At 30.9% G+C, this 16,058-nt stretch overlaps 1 protein-coding gene across 2 annotated transcripts in view; it reads left to right on the top strand.

Moving 5' to 3' along the window:
• Positions 1-3,704: 3,704 nt before the first annotated feature.
• LOC131671708 (disks large 1 tumor suppressor protein-like) overlaps positions 3,705-16,058 on the top strand; it is a 1,979,893-nt gene continuing 1,967,539 nt past the window's right edge. For both annotated transcript variants that reach the window (XM_058948341.1, XM_058948331.1), the window contains exon 1: positions 3,705-3,881. The gene's annotated coding sequence lies outside the window, so the exon portion shown is untranslated. The remainder of the gene's footprint in view (positions 3,882-16,058) is intronic.

Genomic DNA, 16,058 nt, shown 5'->3' with positions numbered 1-16,058 from the left:
TCATCAAGAAACTCCGATCCAAACTCGAAATATAAAAAAAAAATGGTGTTTGGGGGTGAGTATTATGGGTGCTTCTCACCCCTTTTGATATATTTGGGTTCCTAAACTGCGCCTGAACACTTATTATTTTATAAGAAATAAATATGTGATGATTTTATCAAGAAATTGTGATCCAATTTTGAAATATTAAAAAAATTGGTTTTTGGGGGTGTTTAGAGTTCTCGCCCCCTAAACATATTTGGATCACTAATTTCTGCTTGAATACTCATTTTTTTATAAGAAAAAAATGATAATTCAAATAATTAAAATAGATTTTATCCTAAAGGATCCGATCAAATCTCGAGATATTAAAAAATCTGTTTCGGGGGTGAACTTTAAAGATGGTTTTCACCCTTTAAATACGGATTCCCGCAGATATAAAAATACATGTCAAATAATTTTCAAAACTCTATCTCTCTGCCAAGTTTTAGAAAAATCGAAGGCGGAGGGCAAATATCTCTCCCTTGGAAGTGTGAGAAATTAAGGACCACTTTCCTTTCATTCTGAGGATACTCTTTTGAATCAGGAAATCGCAAAAATCTTAAGATGATCAAATCAAATAATAGAATCTTACACAAAATTTGCCACAAAATTGAATTTTCAAATAGTTGAATATTATTAAACAAATATATAACTCAGAAGTATGAAAATTCGACAATAATAAAATTTATCTACCATTTAAAAAATCTATATACAGAGTACACAATAAAAATGATAAAAAATAGATATTTTTGAAAATGTGTGAATACTGAAAATTATACCAAAATATACGACAAAATTATAAAAAATATTTATCTTTTTTCTTGCTGCAATAAAGAATCTCCTAGATCTACGAGGGAGGTCAATAAGTCTTTACAAAATCCAAGAGATGGCACTCATCACACTTAAATTATGATGTTTTTGTCAAGCAATTAGATATCGTACAAAGTTTCAGCTTGAGTTTGAGCTTTGGTTGAACAAAAAGTTATTGGTTTATTTGAAAAATGGAAAAAACAGAGTTTCCAGCGGTGATAAAACATTTTCATTTGAAAGGCCTTAAACCAAAAGAAATCACAGTTGAGTTGAACGCCGTTCATGTAAGTCTGCCCCTGTGTTTAAGACTGTTTATAACTGGATAAATGAATTTAAACGCGGCCGTACAGCAACAAAAGATGAACCTCGTTCAGGACGTCCTGTAGAAGTTAGTACGCCCGAAATGATCAACAAAATCTACGATAAGGTGTTGAGTGATAGAAGATTAAAATTGCGAGAATTAGTTGAGGCCACAGGGGTATCAAAGGGTACAATCATTTCAATTTTCATGAGAAATTGGGGATGAAAAAAATATCAGCAAGATAGGTGCCGCGTTTGCTCACTATTGAAAATAAATGAACCCGCGCGGTCATCTTTTGGCACGCATACGTCGTAATCCGCAAGACTTCTGGCGTCGACTCGTAACTCTAGACGAAACGTGGGTACACCACTACACGCCTGAAACCAAAGAATAGTCCAAACAATGGATTACCGCAGGAGAACCATCCCCAAAGAAGGCAAAGACAGTAAAGTCAGCTGGCAAGATTATGACCACGGTTTTCTGGGATGCGTATGGAATCATCTACAGCGACTACTTGGAAAAGGGCCAGACAATCACTGGACAATATTATGCGTCATTATTAGAAAGAAAAAATCAGAGATAAACGTCCTCACTTGAACAAAAAAAATGCCTCTTTCTTCAAGACAATGCTCGAGTTCACACGTGTGCAGTTTCGATGGCAAAAATTAACGATTTAAAGTTTGAATTAATTTACCATCTACCATATTCGCCTGATTTGACTCCCAGTGACTTTCTTATTTCCTAACCTCAAAAAATGGCTTGCCGGACAACGATTCACGTCGAATGAAGAAGTCATCGCCGAAATAAATGCCTATTTTGAGGGTTTTCAGAAATCATATTTTTCTGATGGCTTAAAAAAACTGAAAGGCCGTTTAATAAAATGTATCGACCTTCAAGGAGATTTTGTTGAAAAATAAAAAAAAAATTACATACGCAAAACTTTTTTTTCCATCTTTTTGTAAAGACGTATTGACCCTCGTAATAATTCCTTTGCTCAAACAAGTGGAAATTTTATAAAGATAATGAAATTTGTAGTTGATGAAGTCAAATAGTTCGAATATACTGTATCTAATTACTCTATTAGATGAAATGTTTTCGAAAATTGTAATAAAATTAAAAAAATAATAAAGATTCAAGAAGATAATATAAATATAAAAACTAACGATATTGCCAATATAGCTCTTTGTATCGATATCATTGATGGACAATATATTTCGGCAGTGTTTATAATATGTTACACAATTAAGAAAACTTGAATTGTTTTTTAAAATGCGATCTATGAATTAAAATCTAAGTTTTTCTTAGTCCATATTTCTAAGTTTTATAGATTTAAGGGCATATTTATCATGTTAAAAATTACAGATCATTAAACCTTTTAGTATACTTAAGTATATAACCAAGATTATCATATTTTTAAGCATATTTTGCGTACTTAATGAAACTTAATTTGTAGTCAGGCGTATATAAGGATGCATTTGTAACCAAAATTTTGTTAATAAAAGAAAATTCAAACTATCCCATAAAATAATGGATATTATTTACAATTTTAGTACACTAGTCATTATTATTCTACGAAAAAAATTGTCTCATAATAATCATGATTGACAATTACAAAAAAATTAATGTGTAAATTTTATGTAAAATTCAAACAATATACGTATAAAATTTGTATAAAATGTACACAAAATTTGTATGAAATAAATATAAAATTTTATACAAATTTTTTCGGAAAAAATGTATATAAAATGTATATAAAATTTGTATAAAATTTTGTAAAAATTTCATACACATTTTGTAGAAATTTTATATACATTCTTATATAAATTTCGGATACATTTTGTACAAAATTTGTTTACGATATTGAATTTTTAGTGGTGAAACACTTGGATTCACATTTCAATACTCATATTCAGTCGCCGGATTGGATGGTAATATTAAATATTATTAAATTGGAACCCAGTTTTATCTAAATCAATGTTCTTGTTTAAACCAGGACATGCTCAAGAAGACATGATATTTAATAATTATTGATTCATACCTTGTACGTCTTATAATGACTTTTTTTTTGTTTTACCTCAAACAAAAAATTCTAACTTTGATATCATCTCATATTTATTACTGATGAATTGAAAATAATTGTTTGATATAAAATTTAACAAAATAGTCTCTTCGAGTTTAAATTTTATTGGCTAGAAGCATGACCTAGTAGCAGATGAAAATAATATCGGTGCATTCCTATTCTGTGTACGAATAAATGTCCGTTGGGTGTACGCTAATATAACTTGGAATTTTCCCTATGAAGAAACTACAATGTTTCGCGACGACTGCATAGACAATAGATTATCGAGACAAGTGAGTTAATTCTAATAATAATAATGTACATCAAAAAATCATTAATTTTTTATATAATTATTGGGACAGAAATCTATGTTATAATGTTTTTAATATGACTTCCATAAGAGATTTCTATAGATCTCTATTTTATCAACATTTAGTCACAGTAGTTCTCTGTTGTCATTATAGACATACAATTATCAGTCGATAAAGATGTAGTTGTCAGTTTCCGTTTTCTTTAGGCTCAATTGATTCAATATAGGAACATAACTTCTTTATTACAATCAATTCGAAATTAAATTATAATAGTCAAAGTATTGTTTTTATATCAATGAAATTATTACAATCAACTTCATCTGCTCAGAACTATAATGATTGAAGTATATCGCATGGACGGAAATTAACACGATCAATTGTATAGTCATTTTTATCTGCATATATTACTTTAGACATAACACACGCACGCGCGCGCGCGCGCAAACACATTCATATATACCCAAGTTTTGTTCGCATTTCAATATTGCATTATAGATTATATTTAATGACTAGAATATATGTATATATATATCAATTTATTAGCAAATACATGAAATACACTCATATATTCTTACATTTAAAGTATAGGAAGTATGTAACGAAAAATACATTTTTGTGATAGTCTAGGCATACATAATTAATTGACGTTTGTTTATTTTATATAAATTAGTATTAGTAACTATACAATCTTATTTAACAAATAAATGAGTTAATGATGGTGTTAATATTGTTTTTATGAAAGTGATAAAAATATTAATTTTAGAAAATTTAAGCTATATTATGGTCGAAATTTACCAATTTTGAATTCAGAAAATATTTGTAGATCAACACGTATATAATTTTTTAATACTCATAATACAACACTATAGATCCTGTGATAATGTTATTTCAAAAGTAATCTATTAGTAGATACACTTTGAGTATAATGATGAAATTGCTAATGATCTTATAGAAGTTCTACAACAAATTTTTATTTTTTAATACCATAATTTATTTGTAATGTGTATTGAATATCTTACTCAATGAAATGATTAAATGCTATATTTTCAAGATTCAACGACTTCTCATTTGTTCATAGAGTATTCTACAATAAAATCTTACATAGTTAAACATATTTAATGAATTCATTATTTTATGTAGACTAATTAAAAATATTTTAATTTATCTAAACAAATTCAAGATCGCAATTATTGGCCACCACTTAAGTCTTATGGTATTAAAATTTATGCGTTATAAAATAAACTTAGTTACTTCTTAAATTCAAATTCTTTGAAGCTTAAAGATTTAAAAATAATGTATAGATTTATATTATTTTACCATACCTATTTTTATTTCACTTAAATTGATTGGAATTTATTCATGATGGAAATACTCAAAAGATATCTTCATTATGAAAAGATCTTTAAACTTAAAAAGAATAAATAAGAAACTATGTGGAAAAATTAAAAATTTTACAGTCCATGAATGTATTAAATTTGATAAAAAAGTATTTTATAAATAAGGAGATCATCCCATTATTGAAAGGTCTTTAATTGTAGGTATGGTACATAAAATTTGTTCCATCAAAATCATCACCATAAAACTTTTTTACCTAGTATACTCAGAACAAGCTTTAATTTTTTAAGCTTTAAGTTCGGTATATGAGCTATAAGTATTTGCTGTAACATAAGTATTGTATATATTAAATATATATGTATATATATATGTAATTGTATTCATATAAAACATTTAGAAGCTTGCATGATTTTACCATAAAATGACCAATAAACAATTTTTTATAACTTATTTCCTTTAGTAGCTTCTATATAGTTACATGAAAAAAACTTATCTCCAATACTCCTTTTTATGTATCTATAAATTAAATTTTTTTAATTTTTGTTCTTGAAGACTTGCAACGTTCAGCAATAAAGTATAGTTTATCCGACATCAAAAAATATGTTTAATAAAAAAATGGTCCATTTAGTCGCTAGTAAACTGATGAATTTATGGCACTCAATGGCACTTAATGAGCTTTATAGTTGTGAATAATTATGAAAAAAGTTGATGAATTTTTGTTTTAAATAAAGCATGTGCTTTTAAGTACTGGATTTGTAAACTAGAAAATTTTAATATTCGTAAAAAAACTAATATTTTCATTAAATAATATAAGATATTTATGGAAATAAATAAGCTCCTGCATTGTTTTTTAATATTTTTTCATAATAATATTCAATGATAATTAAATCTCTTATTCACAAATATCAGAAAACATGTCTGAAAATAAAAATTTTTAATACTATAACGTTATATCATATATTAAGAAACCAATAATCGGAACGTAGATTGAAGTTTTAATAAATAATAATACATTTATAGTAACTTTATATAGTTACACTCAAAAATTTTCAAAAAATACTATAAGCTATTCATGATAAATCATCATTTATAATTTCCGATTATAAATTGGTAAAATTTCCAGCAAAATCACTTGAAAACCATAATATTTTTAAATGTTTTAAGTGTTTTAAATTATAAATTACAGTTTAACCCTTTCAGTCATATCAGCCATTATAGTGGCTACATATATTTCCCTTTTTCTTCGTTTATTTTTTAAATTCATCGGTAAATCTGGAACTTTTTACATTTTTTGGTACTTAACATCTCAAATTTTGACGTGTTTGGAAAATTTTACGAATTCATGCATAATTATTATTGTTATAAATAAATATATACTACAAAAAAAGGGTGTTTTCATAAGCCTAATTTGTTAGCGGCTAAATCGTCAGATCGTGAACACATGCTGAAAAATATCTATCTTAAGGTTTTTGGGGTCGCTGATTGCGAAAATAAAATCAGATTAAAAATATTTAACATACAGTCGAACCTAACGCACTGCCTGCTCTCGGGAGTAGCCGACCCGTGCACTGCACGCCGCGCGTCAGCCAATCAGAGCGTTAGACCAGGTGTGCGAATACTCCCGCTGGTGAGCGGAGATCTGAGGGGCCCGAATAAATTTGACACCGAAAAATATTATACGCGCTATACTTTCTAGAGAAAAACAGTAAATTTGATGGTTAAAAATGTATTCCTTACTAAATAAAAGTAAATATTAATGCATATTTTCCACGTGGCTTGGGTAATTAAAAAAATGCTTCATTGATGAAAATAAATAATGTTTTTTGAGTATTGCTTTTTCGTGGTATTTAAATTTTAATGAAATATTAAGGTTAAAAATGTTTCTCATTGACAAATAAATATTTCAATAATGCTTATTATTCAATCCCGGAAATGTTTATTTTTCAATGAAATTACATATAGAGAAAAATAGGAAACTTGTATTTTTCCAAACCTAAATTCTAAAAGTTGTTTATAAATATTACATATTTACAGTGCACAATTTTGAAAAAATTGAGTTTTCAATTTCTAAAAAATATTTAATAGATCAAAAATTATTAACAGTTAAACTTGCAAAAAAAGTTAATTTTTCAATTATTAAGTTTTTAAAAATGTATTTAAAAAAAAAACTACAAGAGACTTTTTCATCTTAAAATGATCCAAATTATCTATAAAAAATTGTTTTATTGAAAAAGAATTATTTGTACACGATTATTTAAACAACTGAGTTTTAAACAAAGCCTAGGGGTTTGTCGTAAAAATTATTAGTACCATTGGATTAAGCAGGTAAAAATACATAAGATTACATGGTTTTTACTTTTTGCCGTCTTAGAGTATACGGGATGATACCCGGTTCCCGGATTAGCAGTATACGGCAGTGTCTGCCACGCAGTGCTTAGGGAGAGAGAGCGCGCAGTGCACGGGAAAAGGCAGTGCGGTAAGAGGTAGTGCGTCAGGTTCGACTGTAGTGGATCCAATATGGCTGACGGAAAATGTTATATTTGGCAAAATGGGAACCAAAAACTGGATTAGTGGATTTTTGGATTTTTAGGATCACTGGTACAATAAATATGTCAGTAAGAAATATGATGCCAGATTCTAAAAGTTCTACAAATTAAAAATGTCGGATCCAATAAAGCGGGCCAAAAATTTTTGATTTTATTGAATTTGAACTAAGGAAAATATACATGGATTTTGGGGACGTTTATTACGAATTTGAAAATAAATCGAGAGTTTTTCGAGTTATAACGCTCACCGAATCTATAGTTTTCTATAACACAAATAAATATTTTTCGTGCTATTCAATATCAGTGTTCTGGGATTTTCAAAATTCAATAGGACTGATCTAACTAGGCATCTATAATCATAGAAAACACACTACTCCCCCTGGAAATTTATAACTCAAATGATTGATAACATTTTTTTCGAACACTATAATTTTTTTCTAGTGTTGAAAATCGTCTAATCGGAATAAACAAAGTAAGAAAAATCAAAATTCATCGCTGCTTGCTTTTCACAATAAGGTGAAAATCTAAAATATAGAAAAGTAAAGTATCAATATTTTTCTTCAGTCGATGGGTAATCTACTATTGATACAAATCAATAAATACTCAGCAGAATATTCTATTCTAAATTTCATAATTTCTTCATTTCCGTTCTGTACTGTGTAATAATTTACTAAATCATAATATAATATAAGTACGATAATATACTTTACAATCTACATAAAATATATTGCATTATAAAAAAACAACATTCATCATGGATCCTTGTGAAATTCCAAGTGGTGATGAAAGTGAATACGATTGTTACGTGACGTTCCATTATATTATAATTATATTTTACGATTAAGATTTCGCTCTCGAGAATTCCGTTCGGACATAGTAATAAAACATTATAGCTAGCAGTATTCGTGTGCGCGACTCGGTGGGAATGAGCGACAGAGGCTGATTCACGCTGCTGCAGCATGCTACGATAGCATGCTGCAGTCAGCGTGCTTAGCTAGGTAATACGAGCCGATACGAGAAGGGTAAACGTCTAAAGTATATGTGCGAGAGAGAGACGGAATGCGAGGGACAAAGAATATATAATAAACCGGTGAAAACAACGAAGAGAGATTAGTCAGTTAGGACTGAGCCACTAGACCGCAGTATTTCCGAATTCAGAGTTCATCTCGGCAATTGAAATTGAAATTTAGTTTGATTTGTCCGATTTATCCGGCATTATTCTTTTACTTAATTAAAAGTTGAGTTCAGTTTAAGTAAAGAAACACAGCAACCATACAGGCAACTTGTTCACGCTGCTAGGACCAAGAAAAAATATATTAATCCACAGTATTAATTAGACATATACGAATATACGTGTACATTTGACGGACCTTACAATCCGTTTAAAAAGAAACAGAAAGGAGAGAGGACCAATAAATAGAAAATAATATATAAAGGACCGATTGTCAATAACTTTATTTAAAAAATAAGTGAGTACCATATTGTTTATAGATAATAGACAACGCAAGGCGAAGAACACGCGTCTATATATATATATACCAATATATATGTTGTAACGGGGTTGCTTACCATTTAATTAATTTTATTAAGACGATCGCGTAAATACGCTCGTAATTACTTAGATCAAATAAGAAAGTCGGAGAGCAAGAGGGAACGGGTGTCAGTCAACCAACAAATCGACGAATCTACAAGGAGTGGAGCTACTACGGAATAAACACGCTGAGAGCACTTGTTAATATCACGAACGAAACATTTTATTGTCTTTTCAACTGCTATGTTATGTCGCGACTACGTAGCCGTGACGTGTAGTTTTAGAATATGTATGATCAATCATTTATTAGTAATTATTATAGTGACAGGAACTTACCTGGGTTATTATTTCGAGTTAAGTTGGCTGTTTAGCTCTATCTTGATAAAGTATATATGAGGTCGGTCGGTAATGATGCACGAACACTCGATTCAAGTAATTATTTATTTATTCAAAGACAGAAATGGTTTCTCAAAAATAACAATAGGTGAACTATATGTTGTTTGGCTGTCGCGCGTCGCGAATCAGCCCGTAAGAACTTTAACAAATTTTAATGTTATTGAGTAGTCGCGCGTTGCGAATCAACTGCCGAATAGTCGAGTCTTCTGTTTTTATATTGACTCTTCGGCCCATATTAATGTGTTGAGTAATCAAAAAATCAAAATGTCGGGCACCCCAAATTTTCGGACTACTCATCTTTTAATTTCGCTGAGATTGTATTTTGTAAAAATGCCGTTCGTTGTTTATACATTATTTCGTTTTTCAATTGATTGCTGATGAAATCAAAATGAAGAAATAGTTACGTCTCGGGACGTAACACCTCCGTGGCTAGATCGTTGTATATCGGTGTGATATCAACGCAAAATAAACAGAAAGAAATGAGAGAGAGAGAAAAAAAAAATAAATAAATAAATAAACAAGTAAATAAATGTGCGTTACTCTTAGTTATTTGGCAATCGATTGAATACGCTTTAATTTTACCTTAATAGTACTTTTAATGTTACGCGGACAATAATACTCCGTATCACGGTATAGTAGAGCTTCATTTCAGGGTTCGATATGTATATATATAACAGATTTGTGTTTTTAACTAATGTGATTCTAATGTGAAAATTGGGATATGTTGCTTCTTTCTGGTGGAAATTTCTTTAGGAGTAGGGACGGAGGATGTGGTGTTTAAGGTCTGATTCGTGAATGGGGTTATTGCTTGTGGGTTCTCATTATTTTGTTTGTCTATTACTATTTCATCCAAAGCATATTCTTCCTCTTTTGACAGAGTTTGGTTTCTCTGTTTGAGCAGCGGTTTGTTCAGTGCCACCAGTAATTGTGTTATTGAACTAAATATGGCTCCTAGCAAGTATGCAGAAATTCCATATATAGAGTGTAGAGTATAGCCTCTGATTATTACATTGATTAGACTTTTACCGCATTGAAATATAATGGCGGTCATTATGATGGCAGAACTTATAGAACCAAATTTAGTTAGTTTGGTGATGAACTTATTCCATGTGCTTCCAGCGATGTTGGTTAATGTTTGTTCTGTCAGTATTAGGTTTGATACTTATCCTCCCTTTACACTTTCGTCGCCTCGCATACTTCTCGCGATTACGTTGAGGAGTGATGCTTTCTCCATGGGAAAGAGGATGTGATTTTGTAGTTTTTGTAGGTCTTCTTGGGAGTAGATCCCACTGGTTGCCAATGATTCTAGTTCCGTCGGTTTCCATGTTATTTTGGTGGTCGGTTTCAAGGTTAGAACTGCGTTGGTTGTTCTTCTCGGAGTTGGTGTCAAATTTATCCATTCGTTTCCTATTTTGTAGTATTGGGGAATGATTGTGTTGCAGTTTATTTCTGTTCCTGTTTTCATTAAGATGTGTGTTTTTGGTGTGAGGTAAAATGTTTCATTTCTTGAAATGACTGGAAGTTGCGAGAAACATTTGTCTGTATGAAGTAGTTGAACTTCTGTAGGCGTACATTGTATAATATGTACGGCTTCCCATGCCAGGCGAGCTATGTACCCCGGCTTCTCCATGATGTTGTACGCAAATTCATCTGGTGAGAGGGATGACAGGGATAAGGAGTTATATAGGTCTTTCCTTTCCAATTCACATTTTTGTTGCAATATATCTATATAGAGGCTTTTTATTTCGACCCTGAAATGCTTTTCTACATATACAAATTTGCTATTGAAGTACGTGAATAGATCATAGCTAAGTATCCCTTGCTTCGTTTGAATATCATTGTCGTACAAAATATTGAATTGGGTTCGTTCATATATAAAAAGTTCTGGATGTTCAGTTGTTATTAAGATTCTGTTGCAAAAACTCATGTTCCCTCTAGTTGACAATGCAAAGGATACTTCGTTCGTACTTATGCTAAAAATGGTTTCATGATCGGGTGAGCTTATTTTAGTGACCGTTCCCCTATACAGTATATCGTATTGATTTTTGAAACAGTCTTTGTGCGGTAGTAATGACCAAAAGGTGTAACCTCCTTCCATATCGATACAATGTTGGTCCGAAAACTTACATACTGTACCCGAATTTAATCTTAATCTATCATTATTTAATTCGACTGCTGCATAGCTTTCTAACAAGGTTATTTTTATAAGTCCCTGTACGAGAACATCGCTCCACATACCAAATCGGTCGGCGTAGGTTGCCCCTGAACAAGTTTTACCCTTAACGTTTCCTGCTAGATCTAAACCTACACTTTTTGTCGAGTTAATCCTTAGGTCGGCTATTGTGTGTGCGTTATCATATTTAAAAATACCCGTATCATGTATAGCTTTACAGTTGTCGTGTGATATTTCGTAAATGTATTCTTGGATTGCATTTTCAGTTGGGCCTAAATGACTAAACATACCGCAATGAAAAATTGTTCGCCTTATTTCTATTTTACATTGTATGATTTTCATTGATTTGAATTCCGTTTTTTGTAATAGTTCGATAGTGGCTTGTGTGTTATTTACTTGAATTTCTTGAAAATTGCATTCCCCTGCATCCAAGAGTGAGTATGTTGTAATGGTAGGGTTCGTTGAGGCGCAATTGAAGCCAATAAGTCCTTTGCTTGTTGAAAAGAAGGTTATTATGATTAAGATAGTCATTGATTGTTGCGCCATTGCGTTTCCTGAAAATAGAATAAGATTACTATGCTTGTTTTGCTACGCTTAATTTATTGGCATGAATTGTTTTTGGTTTTCCATTGTAATCGATTACAACACTGCCTTTTTCAGTTATTTTTAATACTTCAAAAGGTCCTAAATATTTATTTTTCTCTAATTTCCCCGGTTTTGGTTCTTTCATGAACCATACTTTATCTCCAATTTTTAAGTTTACTGGATTTGTAAATCGGTCATAATAATTTTTTGATTTTTGTTTTGAGATTATTAGATTTTTTCTAGCCATGTGTGATATTATATTCATGTTTTTTATTAAATTCTCTAGGTATCCATTAAAAGTTGGTAATTGTTCTGATTTTTTTAATGGTACGCTAGATGGTAATTTAGCTGGAAAAGCAAAAACTAATTCATGTGGTGTGAAATTGTGACTAGTGTGTATGCTAGTGTTGTAATTGAATTGGGTCAACTCTAGGAGTTCGTCCCAATCACATTTTTTTGATGTAAATTGTTTGATGTATTCGCAAAGCGGATGGTTAGCCCTTTCGACAGATCCATTAGATTGAGGTGAAAATGACGTTGTTTCAATTTTTTCGAAATGAAATCTTTTGGCAATTTGCTTTAACATTTTGCTTCTGAAGTTTTGTGCTCTGTTCGTTAGTACTATTTTTGGAGTTCCGAAAGTACAAATAAACCTTTTTATAAAAGCTTCGCTTACAGCTTCCGCTGTTTGGTCTTTTAATGCTACTAATGTGATAAATTTTAAAAGTTGGTCTTGAATTGAAAGTATGTACCGATTATTACTTTTTGTAATATCGAATGGCCCCATTATATCCATGGCAACTTTATCAGAAGTTTTGAAAGGTGTATCTGTTATAATCATTGGTTGTCGTGTAGGTTTACGTTTTAATTTGTTTCTTTGACATTCTATACACATGGAAATTCTTTTTTGTATGTCGTTCTTTAGGTTTTCCCAACAGTATTTATCTTTAATTCTATTGTAAGTTCGATTCACTCCCGAATGACCTCCTAATCTCGAAGAATGATATATTTCAAAAATTTTATTTCTCTGGTCTAACTCTCATATATATTCAACATGATTCATACAAACAATAGTATTGATGTTAGTTCCTATGAAAGTATCATTTATGATTTCTTCTATTTCTGACCATTGTATGTTTCTTACGTCAATATTTTTTGAAATACTCAGCATAGAGATCTTATTTTGTAATAGAAGTCTTTTCAAATTTTTGAACAATTCGGCTAAATCTTGTTTTACTGTTTCCGTCGCTGCGGCAGTGTTCAGGCACAAAATAAATATTTTTCGTTTACCGTAGTTTAATGTTTCTAAATTATTACTGGATAAATTTTTGTTTATTTTCAAATTTTTCTCTGCAAGTATGTTACTCGTATTTTTGTCTAGCCCTTCATGTTTTTCAGAGATTAAATGGATAATGTTATCATTACGAAGTTGTATGGAACTTTTGCTATAAATGACATGACCTCTATTATAATCATTATTAATGCTACTATTTTTTATACATTTTTTATCTATATTGTTGGATTTGTATGTATGTTTCTGTTTGCTCTTTTTTTGAATGCATGCGTGATTTGTAATTTGTTCCTTTTTGTCAACATTTAATGATTTTGTCTGTACTACCTCCTCTAAGTTCTCGGTTCTTTTTCTTTGTGCTCGTGTCATAACACAAATTTTTGGTTCTACCGCAATCCGTGATAAACAGTCAGCTGGACCGTTTTCTTTGCCTGGACGATAAATTATGTCAAAGTCGTAATCAACTAGTTTTAGTCGCCATTTTTGTACTCTACTATTATTATCAGCCGACTTTAATGAAAGTGAAGGTTTGTGGTCTGTTACTACCGTAAATTTATTTCCGAATAAGTATGTTCTAAATGTTTTAATAGCGAAAATTATTGCAAGAGCCTCTCTTTCATAAGTCATATAATTTTGTTCTGTTTTGTTCAAAACCCTTGAAGCATATGCGCTGGGTCTATCGTACCCTAATTCTCCCTGGGAAAGGACCGCGCCCAAGCTATGATTCGACGCGTCTGTTCTAACGATGTAAGGTTTGTTAAATTGTGGATATTGTAGGATAGGTGCTTCGCATAGTAGTTTTTTTAATTTATTTAAAGCTTCCTGTTGTTCATTGTTCCAGAAAAATTTTGTGTTTTTATGTAAGAGTATAGTTAATGGTTTTGTTACTTCTGCAAAATTTGGAATAAAATGTCTATAATAATTGCATAGCCCTAAGAACTCTCTAACGTTTTTCGTAATTGTCGGTGTTGGAAAAGCTTCAACAGCTTGTACTTTTTTTTTATCTGGTTTAATCCCATATTCACTGATAATATGTCCCAAAAAGGATACTTCTGTTTTGAGCCAATCGCATTTTTGAGGTTCAAGTTTTAGGTTAGCTTCTCTTAGTTTTTGAGCTATTTCAGAAAAACGTTTATTGACCTCATCCACTGTTTCTTCAAAGATGATTATATCGTCAATAAAAACAAAGCATGTATTGGCGATTAAGTCCCCCAAAATTGTATTAAGAATTCTTTGAAATGTTCTAGGCGAGTTTACTAATCCGAATGGTAAAACGAGAAATTCAAATCTTCCTAATGGATGTATGCTAAATGCTGTTTTGAAGATATCTTTCGGGTGCATTGCTACCTGATGGAAACCGGATTTTAGATCGACAACATGATAAAATTTGGCTTTCCCGAGTTGATCAAATATTTCTGTTATGTTTGGAATTAGATATGGGTCAGGAACAGTTTTTTCATTCAATTTCCTGTAGTCAATTACTAATCGCCATCTAGCTTTCCCGACTGCTAAGCTTTTTTTCTTCACTACCCATGTTGGTGCATTGAAAGCACTTTTCGATTTCCTTATTAAATTATTAGATATCAATGATTTTACTTCTTCAATAGCAATGTCCCGTAATTTGTGTGGCAAGGGAAATTGTTTGACGTAAACCGGTTTGTTGTCTGTTAAATTAATTTCATGTTGTTCTATATTACATGTACCTAATCTGTCGCCATCGGCTCAAAATACATCTTCGTTTTCCTCAATAAGTTCTTTCATTATCTTATAGTTGTTTCCGACTAAATCTCTCAAATTTGTTTTTTCTAATACTCTTTCCTTGTGGCTTAATTGATTTCCTTCAATTTTTTCTTGTTCCTCTCCTAAAAAATTTATGCTCCCCGCGTATACAATTTCATTTTCATTGACGTTGAAATCTATATTTTCCGTTAGTTCAATACTGTTTGGAAAGTTTTCTAAGTCGAAAGATAAATATTGATATGTTTGGATTTCTTCTGAAACAGTATTTTCCGAAGGGAATTCTATTCCTATATTTTCTTTTATAACCGATATAAATTGTTTATTATCGTAATTGTCTGCATAATCATCCTTTGTGTTAGTTATTTCATCAGTACTCATTGCTACATTTATATCGGTAATCATGTGTTCTATTTTGGAAGGGTCTTTCTCTAATTCAGCTTCCAAGTTCGTTATTCCTTTGGAAGAAAAAGGTATTAGTAATGAGTTTTTACAACTTTCGATCTCGCGTTCTACTTTTAAATCTTTTGCAGTCACTGTTTCATTATTTATTTTATCCGTTGTTGTTGTGCAAGGAAATGTAACAGATTCGGGGTCCTCTAGTATATTTTCTCTTTCTAGTGGATGAAATTTGTTATTTTCCTCAAAGATTTTCGATTCTTCGTAGTGTTTTTCTTTTTCGTTTTTTGTTTTATTTTTCTTATTAATGCCATGTAAAATTTTACTTAAAAATCCCTTTTGTTCTTCTGTTATCCTAGATTCCTCTTTCTTTTTGTTTTCGGTAAAAACGATTGAGTTCATTTCAGTTAACGGTATTGATACAAGTTTTATTTTCCTACTATTTATTTCCAAATAACCTTCATCTAATCTTAACTTATTTTCTTTCAGAACAGGTATGCCAAGAATGCCATCATAAGGGATTGAAAATTCTCTTGGTACAATATGAAAATCAATTAACAACC

Source organism: Phymastichus coffea, unplaced genomic scaffold (genome assembly GCF_024137745.1).
Source record: "Phymastichus coffea isolate CEN01 unplaced genomic scaffold, Cenicafe_Pcof_1.1 PCOF00010, whole genome shotgun sequence".
In the NCBI taxonomy this organism is placed as follows: Eukaryota; Metazoa; Arthropoda; class Insecta; order Hymenoptera; family Eulophidae; genus Phymastichus; species Phymastichus coffea.
The sequence above is the reverse complement of the archived record's forward strand: the minus strand, read 5'-3'. Positions and strand labels throughout refer to the sequence as shown.